We start from the raw sequence: 17853 nt of genomic DNA on the forward strand, positions 1-17853 counted from the left end.
GGATGGATGTTATCCTTGGCTGGGGTGTTGTGGAGAAATAACCGTATTAAATTCTATTACATCTCCTCCCACATGCACCCCAATGCACAGTTGTGTTTGTTTTCCATGTTCTTTCTTATACACAACATCTGTCCTATATGCTTCACTGCACTGTTTTTTAGTGAAGAAAATGCAGCTGAGAAAGGAAATGAGTATCAAATTCAGAGCTCCCAGGAGAGCTGACCCAAATTCTCAAATGATAGCATTATAATGCACTTTCTACTTTCAGATCCGGGATATCATAGTATGATTCCTTAATGATTTAAATGTCATGTATTTTGGCAAGCTCTCTCTGACAACCCTTTTAAAAATGATGCAGACAATTAAAATAATGAGAGAACAAACTATCAACCATCTAACAACAAACATAAAAGAATAAAGCTCTGAGAGTTACAAGGGCTAAGAATAGAGCTTGTTTATCTCCCCCCCCCCTTTTTTTTTTTTTTTTTGAGACGGAGTCTCGCTCTGTCGCCCAGGCTGGAGGGCAGTGGTGCGATCTCGGCTCACTGCAAGCTCCGCCTCCCAGGTTCACACCATTCTCCTGCCTCAGCCTCCTGAGTAGCTGGGACTACAGGCGCCCGCCACCACGTCCGCTAATTTTTTGTATTTTTAGTAGAGACGGGGTTTCACCGTGTTAGCCAGGATGGTCTCGATCTCCTGACCTCATGATCCGCCCGCCTCAGCCTCCCAAAGTGCTGGGATTACAGGCGTGAGCCACTGCGCCCGGCCATCTCCTTACTTTTAAGTTGGTGACAGACTTGCACACTGTTATACTTCTCTCTGCATTATATGTGGAGCGGAGCACTGGACATTGGATGCTATTTGGCCATGGTATTAAATGTTATGAGTGCTTGAGGTATAATATTCCCAACTTGTGTGTGTGTGTGTGTGTGTGTGTGTGTGTGTGTGTGTGTGTGTGTTTTGAGATGGAGTCTCGCTCTCTCGCCCAGACTGGAGTGCAGTGGTGCGATCTCGGCTCACAGCAACCTCCACCTCCCGGGTTCATGCCATTCTCCTGCTTCAGCTTCCAGGGTAGCTGGGACTATAGGCGCCCGTCACCACGCCCGGCTAATTTTTTGTATATTTAGTGGAGACAGGGTTTCACCGTGTTAGCCACGATGGTCTCGATCTTCTGACCTCATGATCCGCCCGCCTCGGCCTCCCTAAGTGCTGCGATTACAGGCGTGAGCCACCGCTCCCAGCCCTAAGGTTTTTATACAAAGGTCTTCAAGTGCCATAGAGTAAACTTTCCTGCAATTGTCTTCTTAGCATACATTCCAGTATTAAAACTTGTTCTGTTATTCAATATTTATTAAAAGATTATTATTTTTGACTCCCTTTTATCCTACTCTTGTCTTCTAAAAGTTATATTATGCATAATTTTAATAAAATTAAGGGAAGAGAGGATTGTTTGGGGCAGTTAAGGTAACTGAAGGGAATAGAGAAGGAGCACTCACATTAAAAGATAGATTCTTTTGCTTCTCTACACACACACACATATATTTGAATGCTTAGCTTCTTTTAACAAAGAATAATTGAATTCATATATTCTGTTGAGTCATCTAGGCAGACTAAAAATTATTCCTGCTAAAATATTTGTATCTCACAAATGCATACTTGTCTCTTAAGACACTGGTTTAATATTCCACATCTGTAAGGAATCTGATGCTAATTGAGCAGGTTTTCTTCTAGTATTAATTTCAATTATTTAGAACAGCATGAAGTTCTTCGTAATTTCCCACCTGACAACTGGGACCCAAAAGAACAGCTGCCTATGGTTTTATGCTGCTATGAGCATGCTGGATATCACAGTCAATAAGTTTAGGCATGAATTCTCTGTGTGTTCCATTGAGGTTGTGAAAATCAAGCCTTTTGGAGGAGTTCAGAGGAAACCTGCAACTGAGAATGATGTCCATACCACTGTGCAAAGTGTTATGACAGTCACAGATCTCAAAGGAGCTACAGGAAGCAAGGCTCCCTGCTGTAATGAACACAGCCCATAGTTAAATAATAAATCACAGTCATGTATCTAGTCTGCAACAGCCACTACCTATCAGAAAGTCACCATGACCACATAGTGCAAATATTTAGTTCCACACAGTTATATATCTCTATGGGATCCAAATAAAGTAGTTATCTATCGTCCTTATTAAAGCAGAAAATGAATGCTATTTGTTCATGGTGAATTGAAAGTCAAAATATTATTTGAATTTATCAAACGCAAAAAAGTACAATAAAACCTAGTCATACACCTCCACATTTAAATATACCCCTCAGCATGACTTTAAGAATCAAGTGTCCAACATATACATAATTTAGTACAAACATCTTTTGACACCTAACATTTTTTTTTTTTGCAAAAGAACAAAAGGCTTCTTGTACAAACACACAGTATTGTATCTGCTCTCAGATATGCCAATTCACAATACAATGAACAAGATGAATTATTCATTTGAAAATTGCGATTGTTTATGGACAGAACTTTGCAGAGGCCTAGAATAAAAAGGTAGGTAAAACTGGGACTAGAATTGAACACAGTAAAAAGGCGCTAACCATTCCAAATAATTTAACCAACTACATAATTAATTTCTAACTTCAAGGTATGATAAGGGTCTCTGATTAAAAAATTAAATACGAATCTCACTGACTTAAGGCATAGAGGGAAGAAATACCATTTAACCTAACAGAACTCAAACACAGTTCATTTATCTTGAATCTCTATCAACAAATACTTGGCTCTGAAACCTTACCTATCTTTGAGAAAACTCTAATATTTACAGCCTTTTACAACTTGACTTAAAAGGGAGGAAGTTGTCTTTCTAATATTTATATCCCTAGTAGTTAGCAGAGTGCTTGGCGTATGTCAGTGATCAGTAAATATTGTTGAATGAATAACCTTATCAATGGCACCAGATATAGGGACATGACACACTGTCCCCAAGACAAGTATTTTCCATTGAAAAGACTTCCTCATCTTACCCTTAACATTTTTGTTGCTGTTGTTCACTTAAAGTAGAACCTACATTACTGTTGTGATTTCTGAAGATCAAGTTGAAGGCACTTCAGAATAAATTAAAGCAGAGAGAGACTAGAAGTTGAAATATCATTTCAGAAGTTGCTGCTATTAGGTTGGTGCAAAAGTAATTGCAGTTTTTGCCATTACTTTTAATAGCAAAAACCACAGTTACTTTTGCACCAACCTAATATATTCCAGGTAAGATTTAATGAAGTTCTGAACTAAGCAAAAGGAAGACTAAAGGACAGAGGCAAGCATAATACAGGAAAAATCGAAAGGATGCCTCAAACATTTTCATGCAGAGGTATAGAAGGAGGAGGGACTAATTGTCGCTATTTTAATTTTAGGTTATGACAAAAATAGACAATTCAAGAAGGAAACAGGTACATCATCTTTCAGCAGTAATACACTAAGTTGAAATAAGCAGAAACCTACACAAGACATAAGAGTTCAAGCTAAACTTTGAGGGTAACACATTGTTTTAGATAAGAAAGCAATATAAAGGTAATACTTTCATTTCCAAATGCAAACAATAGTTTCATTTTATTTTTTATTAAATCATATTTTCCCCATATAATAGAGGTGTTCATTTTTAAAGTCAATGAGTACTACAAGTCATATTAAAGAAAAAAAAAAAGGCATGAATTTTTTTTTGCTTTTTTTTTTTTTGAGACAGAGTTTCACTCTTGTTGCCCAGGCTGGGGTGCAAAGGCATAATCTCAGATCACCACAACCTCTGCCTCCTAGGTTTAAGCAGTGATTCTCACGCCTCAGCCTCCCAAGCAGCTGGGATTACAGGCATCACCACCACGTCCGGCTAATTTTGTATTTTTAGTAGAGATGGGATTTCTCCATGTTGGTCAGACTGGTCTCAAACTCCCGACCTTAGGTGATCCACCCACCTCGGCCTCCCAAAGTGCTGGGATTACAGGCATGAGCCACCGCGCCCAATGAAAGCATTATATTTAAAAATCCTGCCACCTTTTCCACTCTTATTTCACTTCCATTGCCAATCATTTTCTACTTTCTTTTCTTTTTTTTCCTTCTTTTTTTCCTTTGAGACAGGGTCTGGCTCTGTTGTCCAGGATGGAGTACGGTGGTTATATATTATATATTTAATATATACATATACTATATACTATATGTAATATAGTATAATTCCTTTATCTATAGTATATATAATATATAAATATATATCTATTTAGATATCTATATCTCTCTATATCTATTTAGATATCTATATCTCTACATCTACACTAGATATAGATATATAATACATATAAAAATATAATTATATATAAAATTTCTATATCTATATCTATATCTGTGTGTGTGTGTATATAATGTGTGTGTGTGTGTGTGTGTGTGAGTGTCAATTTTTTTTTGTCTTTCTTTTGGAGAGACGTGGTCTCAACTATGTTGCCCAGGCTGATCTCAAATTCCTGGGCTCTGGTGATCCTTCCGCCTCAACCTCCCAGAGTGCTGAGATTACAGGCATGAGCCACCGCACCCAGCCCAGAGATGTTTTCAGTCATGTTAGCTATTTTTGTTATATACTTCCATTTTTAAATATAACATGCAAAAACTACTATACCTTTTTAAAATTTAGATAATATCCACAAAATTGTGTTATCAAAATAATTATTTATTTTTCTTTTGTTACTTTCCCTTCCCCACTACACACAAACACATACACACACACACACACACACACACACACACACACATTTTTCTCCCTCAGTTTTTCCAATTTAGCTAGTGGCAACTTTTAGGTAGTTCTATATTCAGTGCTGACATAATTATGATAATGAAAATATTACTCATAGCAAAGCAATGTAGTGTGCTGTGACATTTCCTTTATTTTACAACTTGTTGATTTCCCTGGAGTTATACATTCTCAGGTTCTCTAAAGGAAAACTCAGTCACTTCAACAGGATCAAATATATTCAGCAATCCATCTGCTTCATGTTTTCCTTGGAGACATAAGTCCTGGATACCTCCATCACCCTGCACCTATTTGATGGGATTAAACTCCTTGCTTGCTGCTCTGCTGACATCCAGTAATTGCCTTGCTTCTTCGTTTCCAATTTCCTGTTTCTTTAAAACAATCCATGTAGTCCTTTTATTGTTTGTTTCCTTGTTTCGTTGGAGTACTTCCTCCAGTAGCTTCCTGAGAAAAGGTGCATTGGGAGAACAATTTTTTGAGAATTTACATGTTCTACCTTACACTTGATTGATAATTTCGATAGACAATTCTAGTTTGGACCTTATCATTTCTCAGAATTTTTAAGGTATTTCACATTGTTTTTAGCTCCCAGTGTTATTAAAAAGTCTACTGCCTTTTTGACTATTATTCCAATGTACTGTCATTTATCTTTCTTTCTGGAGCTGTAATGTAATTTTTTCAGTGTTCCCAAACCTCTTGTCAATGTCCTGTTCTTTATTTCACTTCCTACTTATGATGTCTTTCAATCTGGCTTCCAAGTCCATTACATATGAGAAATTATACATGAGTATATATAATCTAAATAAACAAATTTTTATATGAATATATGAGTAAGCATTCTTACTATATACAAATATATGAGAATCACAAATACATATCTATGCACATATGTATATGTGTGTATATACACACATACACACACACAAAAATACACATTTAGAAAAATTTCTTCACCTCGTTTTTTTCTTTTCAGAAACCTTATTTTATACTTCATAGACTGATCTCATTTCCAATGACTTTGTCTTCTATTTTGTATTTTTTTGCCTTTTTTTTCTAGGGGAGTGTCTCCTTAACTTTACCTTTCTTTACTTCTACTTAATGTTTCTGTTATGAATTTTTATAAATTATCTCAATAGTCCTTTTATATAGCACTCTAATCTTGTTTTACACATGAAAGATCTCTTATCTAAGGATATTTAATATCATTTCTGAAGTTTTCCTCAGTTTCCTGCATTGTCTCAGTTGCCTCTGTTTTTTGCGTCTTTTTTTTTCTTTTTATCCTGTTTGTCATTTTGACTTTGTCATTATGTTAAAGAGCTTTCTTCAATTATGCATAATCTTTGTCTATCCATATTTAAGAGTAAGACATAGAAAAGCTAGTTGAAAGCCCATTCTGCAGGGGCAGGTTTGTTAACAGGTAGGCTTTTTGACTATTATTCCAATGTACTGTCAGGGTGATCAGTTGGTGACCTGGCCATTTCGTTTGCAAATCCCAAAATGTCAGTCTCTGAAGATCTCCTCTCTTGGGCCAATAGCTCCAGAAATTAAGTTTACAAACTCCTTTCTAATTCTAGGATTCAAGAAGGGAAGAGCCTGGGTATCTCACAGCTCAAAGAAGAGGCTTCATTTAATTCTAAAATAGTTTCCTGTTTTAGAACGATGCCTCATACACTTCTTACCTCCAGCTATCTCTAAGTCCAGAGCTTCTTGGGTTCAACCCAGGGCTGAGTTCAGTATGGGAGGGATCTGGGAATATAATTTCTTTTCAACACTTTCAGCCAATCTTTATGTTTTCAGCTGTATTTTGCACCCAGCTTTTTAAAGGCAGCTTATGGCTCCCATTTCTAAAATCTTCCAAAGACATGAGGTGCAAATGTGACTATTTCCCAACAGAATATGTATTTATTATATATTACCCCAACAGAGGCCCTTGGCTTTTTGCTCTTTCTACTCTTAGAAGATAATGATCACTCTTTTGGCTCTACAATTTTGTTAGCATTTCTTATCTGACACTATCTTCTCTTTTATCATCTTTATCCTCACAGATTTAAGTCTTTATTTTATTTCAGTGGGGGATTTGAAAGAAAATAAAGATAGATACGCTTGTTCAAGCCATCATGTTTAATCAAAACTCTAGTAAACTTAACTATTTTAACGTAACATAAATTGCATGAGCTATATTTTAATATGGCTAAATATCTAGTCAAGATATTCTTATTTCTTACCACTAGAAAATACTTAAAATTGACAGTAAAAATAACTTGGTATTTATTACATAAAATTCAGATATTTTTGGTTTGATGTGGTCAGCTGTAACATAGAAGAAGGATGGAAATTTTAATTTGATATTAGGCTCCTTTATCACAGGTCTTCTCTTGAATCTAGGAATTCAGTTATTCACACTTGCAATTTCCATATGGTGACATGACTCATCATTTATTTTTACTCTAATTAAGTTTTCTGCTGCAACAGAAATATGACTTTTTGTACTCTGAGATGAGCTATTTTATTCTGGAGAGAAAAATAAATTTCACAATAAAAAGCAGATTGACTAATGGTTAATGATAAGTCATGTCATTAAGTATCTCCTAATGTTAAAAATATGTCATGAGTCATGAAATCTAGTATGCATAAAACAATTACAGAGGAATCCCTGCAACAAAACAGATGATAAACCAGATTTAAAGCAGTTATGTATCTGAAGCCTAACCATATAGAAGAAAATCTAAACCAACAGCCTATAAAGTAAGTATCAATCTTACCATTCTGAAACTTTGTTAAAGGAATTACAATAATAAATTTGAGTTAATTTTTTAATTTATATTTTTCTAGCTACATTTTATGTTGTTAAAATGTTTTACTTTTTTTACATGATATATCCAATTTATAAACATGTCAATAACAAAAAAAGAAAGTTAAATCAGTCTAAGACACATCAACTGCAGATAACTAATACCAGGCTCATACTTACAATTTGTCAATATTTTACTTGCTAACTTGAAAAGGAAAAAGACAAAAGGCTTGCCATCTAATTATTAGTTGTGCAAAAATCTTTCAGAAAGGAAGTGAAACTTGAGACATCATTTTTGGAGAGCACCTATATTTCCAATACTTCATTTTGACCATTTCCTCAAATATTCCATAGAGGAAAAAGAACCTTAAATATAAATGTTAATGTAAAAGGTTCCTTGTTACAGTAAAATAAATACAAAAAGGCAAAAAGATTTGGGGAGATAACGATCAAAAGGTATAAAATTTCAGTTAGACAGAGGGAATAAGTTCAAGAGATACAAGGTGAGTATAAGTAATAATAATTTATTGTATACTTGAAAATGTCTAAGAAAGTAGGTCTTTTTTTTTTTTTTTTTTTTTTTTTTTTTTTTTTTTTTTTTGAGACAGGCTCTCTGTTGCCCAGGCTGGAGTACAGTGGCACAATCACTGCTCACTGCAGCCTTGACCCCCAGGCTCCAGCAATCTAGCAATCCTCCTGCCTCAGCCTCCCCAGTAGCTGGGATTACAGCTGTATACCACTATACACTATATCTTGTTAATTTCTTTCTTCTTTTTTTTTTTTTTCTCTTTTTAGAGATGAGGTTTCACCATGTTGCCTAGGCTAGTCTAAAACTCCTGAACTCAAGCGATTCTCCCACCTCAACCTCCCAAGGTGTTGAGATTACAGGTATGAGCCACCACTCTCACCACAAACACATGTAAGTATATGAAGTAATACATAACAGCTTAGTTTAGCCATTCTGCAATGTATGCATATTTCAAAACATCATGCACACCATAAATATACACATTTTTATTTGGCAACTTAAAAACCTAAGAAATAACACTATAAGTTGAAAAAAACAAAAAGTAAAAAGAGTACCCGAGCCACCTATTCCCAAACATGTCCAGAAAAAAACAAATTATTTCTCAACTGCTCTGACTTAGACATTGTCCTTGGGGAGATAGTTTCAAATTTCAGCAGGACAGATAGTTTAGTGATTTATAGCATAAAAACATAAATGAGTCACTATTGCTATAACACGACCAGTTTGTGACAACATAAAGGAGAGAAGAGTAGGAAAAAAGTGTGAGGATACAGAGTTAACATGTAGATTCTGAAGTGGAAAAACTATTTCTGTAAGTGACCCCTTTAAAATAGGGTTAACATCTCAGAGCATTTCTGACATCTGAATCAGCTCAACGTGTCAAGCTAAAATTTTGCAGCCTTGGGCACAATAGCGGTTACAAGTAAGTGAAGCTTTATGCTACCACAGTTAATTAGCAGAAAGACACCTAACTAGAAACCTCTTAGAATAGCAGGAAGGATTTTCGAGAAATTTAGACCCAAGATGCTTAACTGCATATTTTAATTTAACAAACTGTATGTCTCCTTTTAAAGCTATCTGTTAAACTCCTATTCACTTCAATGTGGACTGATTTAAAATGTAGCTATAGCATTCCCTGACCCCATGCCATCCCACAACAAAGCAGAGTTAATCATTCTCTCCTATGTATTACCACTGTATCTGAACATTCTTTATGATTTCATTTGTTATATAGTATTCTGATTAATTGTATATGTAGGTGAATATGAATTTTTGCCACTCCAACCTGTAGGAGCCTAGCAAATAGTTGGTATTCAATAAATAAGAATCTATGAGATTTAAAATTAAAAGAATTTATGCATGTAGTTAGTGACTGTCTATGTATCCGCAAAAATCATTTTAAATGTCAGGGTTTAGGATACTATTATTTCTCATTAGTAAAAATTTATATTGGCAGGGAGTGGTGGCTTATGCTTGTAATGCTAGCATTATGGGAGGCGGAGGTGGGAAGATCACTTGAGTCCAGGAGTTCGAGACCAGCCTGGGAAACACAATGAGGCTCTGTCTCTACCAAAACAACAACAAAAAAAAATCAAAAATTATCCAGGTGTGGTGGCACACATCTATAGTCCCAGCTAATCAGGTGGCTGAGGCAGGAGAATCCCTTGAGCCCAAGAGGCTGAGTGCAGTGAGCAAGGTTGTGCCACTGCACTGCAGCCTGAGCAACAAAGAGAGACCCTGTCTCAATAAATAAATAAATAAATAAATAAATAGGAAAAAACTCACATTAAAATGAATTACCCTATTTAATAGCATAACAACAATCTTGATCTGTAACATAAATATCTCCTGGCAGCTAATACTCAGATACCACACCTGTTAATACTTCCTTTGGAGAGGGGGAGATGGGGAGATGTTGAATGGCAAACTATCACTTGTTCTCAATTGGTAACTTCACATAATTAGAAGCGTGTTTCTTCTAATATAACCAATGCTATAACACAACAGAAAGAATGTATACAGTTTGTAGACTAGCAGTCAACATTCCTTTTCAAAAAATAATTTTGTAAAACAAGTCATTGTAATTATAGAATAAAAAGAGTTTCTATTAAAGAAATGAACAAACAAACAGAATTCTAGGATACAATGGCTACGTTTTTATTCCTGAGATCACCTTTAACCTTTTTAATGTAGCTGTAGTCTTTACCAGTATCTGTGCCTTATAACATTGGCCAGTTTATTCTATGTAGCACATCTTCTTGGGAATGTATTATATTTCAGATGCTGGAGGCTGGTAATAAAGATTTTACTATAAAACAAAGTGACTAATACGTAATCTTAAAAATAAGTATGTATTCATCCACCTTCATAAACAAGAACCAACCATAATTTTCCTCCATTATTCTCTTGTAATATAGATATATCAGAAGCAGAATTTATTGCCAATGGGTGATTTTAATTAGAATCAAGTAGGGTAAAATTGAAATTTTAATAATTTGTTAAAAACCTTTCTTCATTAAATACACAAACAACATTATTATGAAATACATCACTAACTAGAAAATGTTATTCAAAAACTCTTCAACACAAAAACATTTGCAGCTATTGTAGAATTATACATACTAATTGGTAATTACTGAGTAATATTTAGTATGAATTTTTAAAGTGCTCCAGTAGCAAATAATGACTCTAAAAACTAGTGCCATGTAAATGTTTTCCACCAATAGTGAATCCCAGGGCAATGCAGACACTCCCACCTACTACCCAGTTCTTTGATTTCCTGGTGTACTAATATTAAGTGGACTATAACCGTAATTGCCACTAAAAGATAACATTACAGAGTGGCATTATGAGGTCATCGGAGATTCCACTGTCTTCTTTCTTCTTCTATGCTTATATATTTCAGACACATAATCCAAGTTTTCTATTCTTTTCTGTAATATTGTTAACATCTGAATGACAGTATCTACTCTCTTTACTTAAAATTGGTGACCAGAACTTATGAATAAGTTTCCTTTCTTTACTTTAAATTTCATAATTTCATATTTATAGTTCAATCATACTATGAAATTTATTTTTAAAAAGAGTCCAAACGTCTTTTTTTCTTTCTTAGGAGACAAGGGTCTCACTATGTTGCCCATGCTGGAAAGCAGTGGCTTTGCGCAGGCACACTTCAGCCTCTAACTCCTAGGCTTGAGTGTTCTGAGTAGCTGGGACTACAGATGCATGCTACCACACCCGGCTCCAAACGTCTAATGAGGCAAGTTTATGTACATATAGTTCGATTAATAAGTAAAAATAGGCCAGGCACAGTGGCTCACGCCTGTAATCCCAGCACTATGGGAGGCCGAGGTGGGCCGATCACCTGAGGTCAGGAGTTCAAGACAAGCCTGGCCAACATGGCAAAACCCCGTCTCTACTAAAAGTACAAAAATTGGCCGGGCCTGGTGGCATGTGCCTGTAATCGCAACTACTCAGGAGGCTGAGGCAGGAGAATCCCGTGAACCTGGGAGGTGGAGGTTGCAGTGAGCCGAGGTGGCGCCACTGCACCCAGCCTGGGCGAAAAGAGCGAGACTCTGTCTGAAAAAAAAAAAAAAAAGTAAAAATAATAGTAAATACCAAGTCATTTTTTACTCACCTGTTTAATTGGAAAAAAAAATTTCTCTACTTATCATACAAACATGTTGTTAACATTAAAGAGACAGTATGTATACAATGAAAGTTGATCATATAGCAAATTATTCTGTTAGGTTTTTTTGTTTGTTTTGGGGGGTTTTAGGGAGAAAGTAGGTCAAAGTGGAAACTTCTACTTTCTCATTATTATTTTGGGTATTTTGCAATCAGCGTTTTCTCAGAAAGAACAGTGAAGATAGTTTTACTTTATTTATTTATTTATTTATTTATTTATTTATTTTTGCATTTTAAAGGGCACTGTTTATGTGAGGTATATTTAATACAATTATTCATCCATTAATTAGTAATTATATTTAAACATTCACTGTTAACATAAAATAATCTGATTACTTCAACAATATTTCTCCAATATACTTGTCATTATAATCTGCCTGGCATAAATTGCAAAGATAACCCTAGTGAAGTCATTTCCTAGTGGGTCCCCAGTTTTGGTTATTAGTCCAATTTCAGTCATTGCCCATAACATAGCAATTCAATGTTATTATGTTTCTTTTTCATTTTCTAGTATGTTTCTACAACAGGTAGTCCAAATTTTGACCGTGAGTCCCTAGCCACCTTCCTTTTTTTTTTTTTTATTGTAAGTTCTAGGGTACATGTGCATAACGCGCAGGTTTGTTATATATTAAGTTCTAGGGTACATGTGCATAACATGCAGGTTTGTTATATATGTATACTTGTGCCATGTTGGTGTGCTGTACCCATCAACTTGTCAACACCCATCAATTCGTCATTTATATCAAGTATAACTCCCAATGCAATCCCTCCCCTCTCCCCCCTCCCCATGATAGGCCCCAATGTGTGATGTTCCCCTTCCCGAGTCCAAGTGATCTCATTGTTCAGTTCCCACCTATGAGTGAGAACATGCGGTGTTTGGTTTTCTGTTCTTGTGACAGTTTACTAAATATGATGGCTTCCAGCTGCATCCATGTCCCTACAAAGTACACAAACTCATCCTTTTTTATGGCTGCATAATATTCCATGGTGTATATGTGCCACATTTTCTTAATCCAGTCTGTCACAGATGGACATTTGGGTTGATTCCAAGTCTTTGCTATTGTGAATAGTGCCGCAATAAACATACGTGTGCATGTGTCTTTATAGCAGCATGATTTATAATCCTTTGGGTATATACCCAGTAGTGGGATGGCTGGGTCATACGGTACATCCAGATCTAGATCCTTGAGGAACCGCCATACTGTTTTCCATAATGGTTGAACTAGTTTACAATCCCACCAACAGTGTAAAAGTGTTCCTATTTCTCCACATCCTCTCCAGCACCTGTTGTTTCCTGACTTTTTAACGATTGCCATTCTAACTGGTGTGAGATGGTATCTCATTGTGGTTTTGATTTGCATCTCTCTGATGGCCACTGATGATGAGCATTTTTTCATGTGTCTGTTGGCTATATAAATGTCTTCTTTTGAGAAATGTCTGTTCATATCCTTTGCCCACTTTTTGATGGGGTTTTTTTTTCTCGTAAATTTGTTTGAGTTCTTTGTAGATTCTGGATATTAGCCCTTTGTCAGATGAGTAGATTGCAAAAATTTTCTCCCATTCTGTAGCTTGCCTGTTCACTCTGATGGTAGTTTCTTTTGCTGTGCAGAAGCTCTTTAGTTTAATTAGATCCCATTTGTCAATTTTGGCTTTTGCTGCCGTTGCTTTTGGTGTTTTAGACATGAAATCCTTGCCCATGCCTATGTCCTGAATGGTACTACCTAGTTTTTCTTCTAGGGATTTTATGGTATTAGGTCTAACATTTAAGTCTCTAATCCATCTTGAATTAATTTTCATATAAGGAGTAAGGAAAGGATCCAGTTTCAGCTTTCTACTTATGGCTAGCCAATTTTCCCAGCACCATTTATTAAATAGGGAATCCTTTCCCCATTTCTTGTTTCTCTCAGGTTTGTCAAAGATCAGATGGCTGTAGATGTGTGGTATTATTTCTGAGGACTCTCTTCTGTTCCATTGGTCTAGATCTCTGTTTTGGTACCAGTACCATGCTGTTTTGGTTACTGTAGCCTTGTAGTACAGTTTGAAGTCAGGTAGCGTGATGCCTCCAGCTTTGTTCTTTTGACTTAGGATTGTCTTGGCAATGCGGGCTCTTTTTTGGTTCCATATGAACTTTAAAGCAGTTTTTTCCAATTCTGTGAAGAAACTCATTGGTAGCTTGATGGGGATGGCATTGAATCTATAAATAACCTTGGGCAGTATGGCCATTTTCATGATATTGATTCTTCCTATCCATGAGCATGGTATGTTCTTCCATTTGTTTGTGTCCTCTTTTATTTCACTGAGCAGTGGTTTGTAGTTCTCCTTGAAGAGGTCCTTTACATCCCTTGTAAGTTGGATTCCTAGGTATTTGATTCTCTTTGAAGCAATTGTGAATGGAAGTTCATTCATGATTTGGCTCTCTGTTTGTCTGTTACTGGTGTATAAGAATGCTTGTGATTTTTGCACATTAATTTTGTATCCTGAGACTTTGCTGAAGTTGCTTATCAGCTTAAGGAGATTTTGGGCTGAGACGATGGGGTTTTCTAAATATACAATCATGTCATCTGCAAACAGGGACAATTTGACTTCTTCTTTTTCTAACTGGATACCCTTGATTTCTTTCTCTTGCCTGATTGCCCTAGCCAGAACTTCCAAGACTATGTTGAATAGGAGTGGTGAGAGAGGGCATCCCTGTCTTGTGCCAGTTTTCAAAGGGAATTTTTCCAGTTTTTGCCCATTCAGTATGATATTGGCTGTGGGTTCGTCATAAATAGCTCTGATTATTTTGAGGTACGTTCCATCAATACCAAATTTATTGAGCGTTTTTAGCATGAAGGGCTGTTGAATTTTGTCAAAAGCCTTTTCTGCATCTATTGAGATAATCATGTGGTTCTTGTCTTTGGTTCTGTTTATATGCTGGATTACGTTTATTGATTTGCGACTGTTGAACCAGCCTTGCATCCCAGGGATGAAGCCCACTTGATCATGGTGGATAAGCTTTTTGATGTGCTGCTGAATCCGGTTTGCCAGTATTTTATTGAGGATTTTTGCATTGATGTTCATCAGGGATATTGGTCTAAAATTTTCTTTTTTGTGGTGTCTCTGCCAGGCTTTGGTATCAGGATGATGTTGGCCTCATCAAATGAGTTAGGGAGGATTCCCTCTTTTTCTATTGATTGGAAGAGTTTCAGAAGGAATGGTACCAGCTCCTCCTTGTACCTCTGGTAGAATTCAGCTGTGAATCCATCTGGTCCTGGACTTTTTTTGGTTGGTAGGCTATTAATTATTGCCTCAATTTCAGAGCCTGCTATTGGTCTATTCAGGGATTCAACTTCTTCCTGGTTTAGTCTTGGAAGAGTGTAAGTGTCCAGGAAATTATCCATTTCTTCTAGATTTTCTAGTTGATTTGCGTAGAGGTGTTTATAGTATTCTCTGATGGTAGTTTGTATTTTTGTGGGGTTCGTGGTGATATCCCCTTTATCATTTTTTATTGCATCTATTTGATTCTTCTCTCTTTTCTTCTTTATTAGTCTTGCTAGCGGTCTGTCAATTTTGTTGATTTTTTCAAAAAACCAACTCCTGGATTCATTGATTTTTTGGAGGGTTTTTTGTGTCTCTATCTCCTTCAGTTCTGCTCTGATCTTAGTTATTTCTTGCCTTCTGCTAGCTTTTGAATGTGTTTGCTCTTGCTTCTCCAGTTCTTTTAATTGTGATGTTAGAGTGTCAATTTTAGATCTTTCCAGCTTTCTCTTGTGGGCATTTAGTGCTATAAATTTCCCTCTACACACTGCTTTAAATGTGTCCCAGAGATTCTGGTATGTTGTATCTTTGTCCTCATTGGTTTCAAAGAACATCTTTATTTCTGCCTTCATTTCGTTATGTACCCAGTAGTCATTCAGGAGCAGGCTGTTCAGTTTCCATGTAGTTGAGCGGTTTTGATTGAGTTTCTTAGTCCTGAGTTCTAGTTTGATTGCACTGTGGTTTGAGAGACAGTTTGTTATAATTTCTGTTCTTTTACATTTGCTGAGGAGTGCTTTACTTCCAATTATGTGGTCAATTTTAGAATAAGTGCGATGTGGTGCTGAGAAGAATGTATATTCTGTTGATTTGCGGTGGAGAGTTCTATAGACATCTATTAGGTCCGCTTGGTGCAGAGATGAGTTCAATTCCTGGATATCCTTATTAACTTTCTGTCTCGTTGATCTGTCTAATGTTGACAGTGGAGTGTTGAAGTCTCCCATTATTATTGTATGGGAGTCTAAGTCTCTTTGTAAGTCTCTAAGGACTTGCTTTATGAATCTGGGTACTCCTGTATTGGGTGCATATATATTTAGGATAGTTAACTCTTCCTGTTGAATTGATCCCTTTACCATTATGTAATGGCCGTCTTTGTCTCTTTTGATCTTTGATGGTTTAAAGTCTATTTTATCAGAGACTAGGATTGCAACCCCTGCTTTTTTTTGTTCTCCATTTGCTTGGTAGATCTTCCTCCATCCCTTTATTTTGAGCCTATGTATGTCTCTGCATGTGAGATGGGTCTCCTGAATACAGCAGACTGATGGGTCTTGACTCTTTATCCAGTTTGCCAGTCTGTGTCTTTTAAATTGAGCATTTAGTCCATTAACATTTAAGGTTAATATTGTTATGTGTGAACTTGATCCTGCCATTATGATATTAACTGGTTATTTTGCTCGTTAGTTGATGCAGTTTCTTCCTAGCCTCGATGGTCTTTACATTTTGGCGTATTTTTGCAATGGCTGGTACCAGTTGTTCCTTTCCACGTTTAGGGCTTCCTTCAGGGTCTCTTGTAAGGCAGGCCTGGTGGTGACAAAATCTCTAAGCATTTGCTTATCTGTAAAGGATTTTATTTCTCCTTCACTTATGAAACTTAGTTTGGCTGGATATGAAATTCTGGGTTGAAAATTCTTTTCTTTAAGAACGTTGAATATTGGCCCCCACTCTCTTCTGGCTTGTAGAGTTTCTGCCGAGAGATCTGCTGTTAGTCTGATGGGCTTCCCTTTGTGGGTAACCCGACCTTTCTCTCTGGCTGCCCTTAAGATTCTTTCCTTCATTTCAACTTTGGTGAATCTGGCAATTATGTGTCTTGGAGTTGCTCTTCTCGAGGAGTATCTTTGTGGTGTTCTCTGTATTTCCTGAATTTGAATGTTGGCCTGCCCTACTAGGTTGGGGAAGTTCTCCTGGATGATATCCTGAAGAGTGTTTTCCAACTTGGTTCCATTTTCCCCCTCACTTTCAGGTACCCCAATCAGACGTAGATTTGGTCTTTTTACATAATCCCATACTTCTTGCAGGCTTTGTTCATTTCTTTTTCTTCTTTTCTTTTGGTTTCTCTTCTCGCTTCATTTCATTCATTTGATCCTCAATCGCTGATACTCTTTCTTCCAGTTGATCAAGTCGGTTACTGAAGCTTGTGCATTTGTCACGTATTTCTCGTGTCATGGTTTTCATCTCTGTCATGTCATTTATGACCTTCTCTGCATTAATTATTCTAGCTGTCAATTCTTCCACTCTTTCTTCAAGATTTTTAGTTTCTTTGCACTGAGTACTTAATTCCTCCTTTAGCTCTGAGAAGTTTGATGGACTGAAGCCTTCTTCTCTCATCTCGTCAAAGTCATTCTCTGACCAGCTTTGATCCATTGCTGGCGATGAGCTGCGCTCCTTTGCAGGGGGAGATGCGCTCTTATTTTTTGAATTTCCAGCTTTTCTGCCCTCCTTCTTCCCCATCTTCGTGGTTTTATCTGCCTCTGGTCTTTGATGATTGTGACGTACTGATGGGGTTTTGGTATAGGTGTTCTTCCTGTTTGATAGTTTTCCTTCTAATAGTCAGGACCCTCAGCTGTAGGTCTGTTGGAGATTGCTTGAGGTCCACTGCAGACCCTGTTTGCCTGGGTATCAGCAGCAGAGGTTGCAGAAGATAGAATACTGCTGAACAGCGAGTGTACCTGTCTGATTCTTACTTTGGAAGCTTCCTCTCAGGGGTGTACTCCACCCTGTGAGGTGTGGGGTGTCAGACTGCCCCTAGTGGGGGATGTCTCCCAGTTAGGCTA

At 36.8% G+C, this 17853-nt stretch overlaps 1 protein-coding gene across 4 annotated transcripts in view; it reads right to left on the reverse strand.

Annotated features, from left to right (window-relative positions):
• CACNA2D1 (calcium voltage-gated channel auxiliary subunit alpha2delta 1) overlaps positions 1 to 17853 on the reverse strand; it is a 517017-nt gene that overhangs the window by 350139 nt on the left and 149025 nt on the right. The window lies entirely within an intron of this gene.

This window comes from Rhinopithecus roxellana, chromosome 6 (assembly GCF_007565055.1).
Source record: "Rhinopithecus roxellana isolate Shanxi Qingling chromosome 6, ASM756505v1, whole genome shotgun sequence".
Lineage (NCBI taxonomy): Eukaryota > Metazoa > Chordata > Mammalia > Primates > Cercopithecidae > Rhinopithecus > Rhinopithecus roxellana.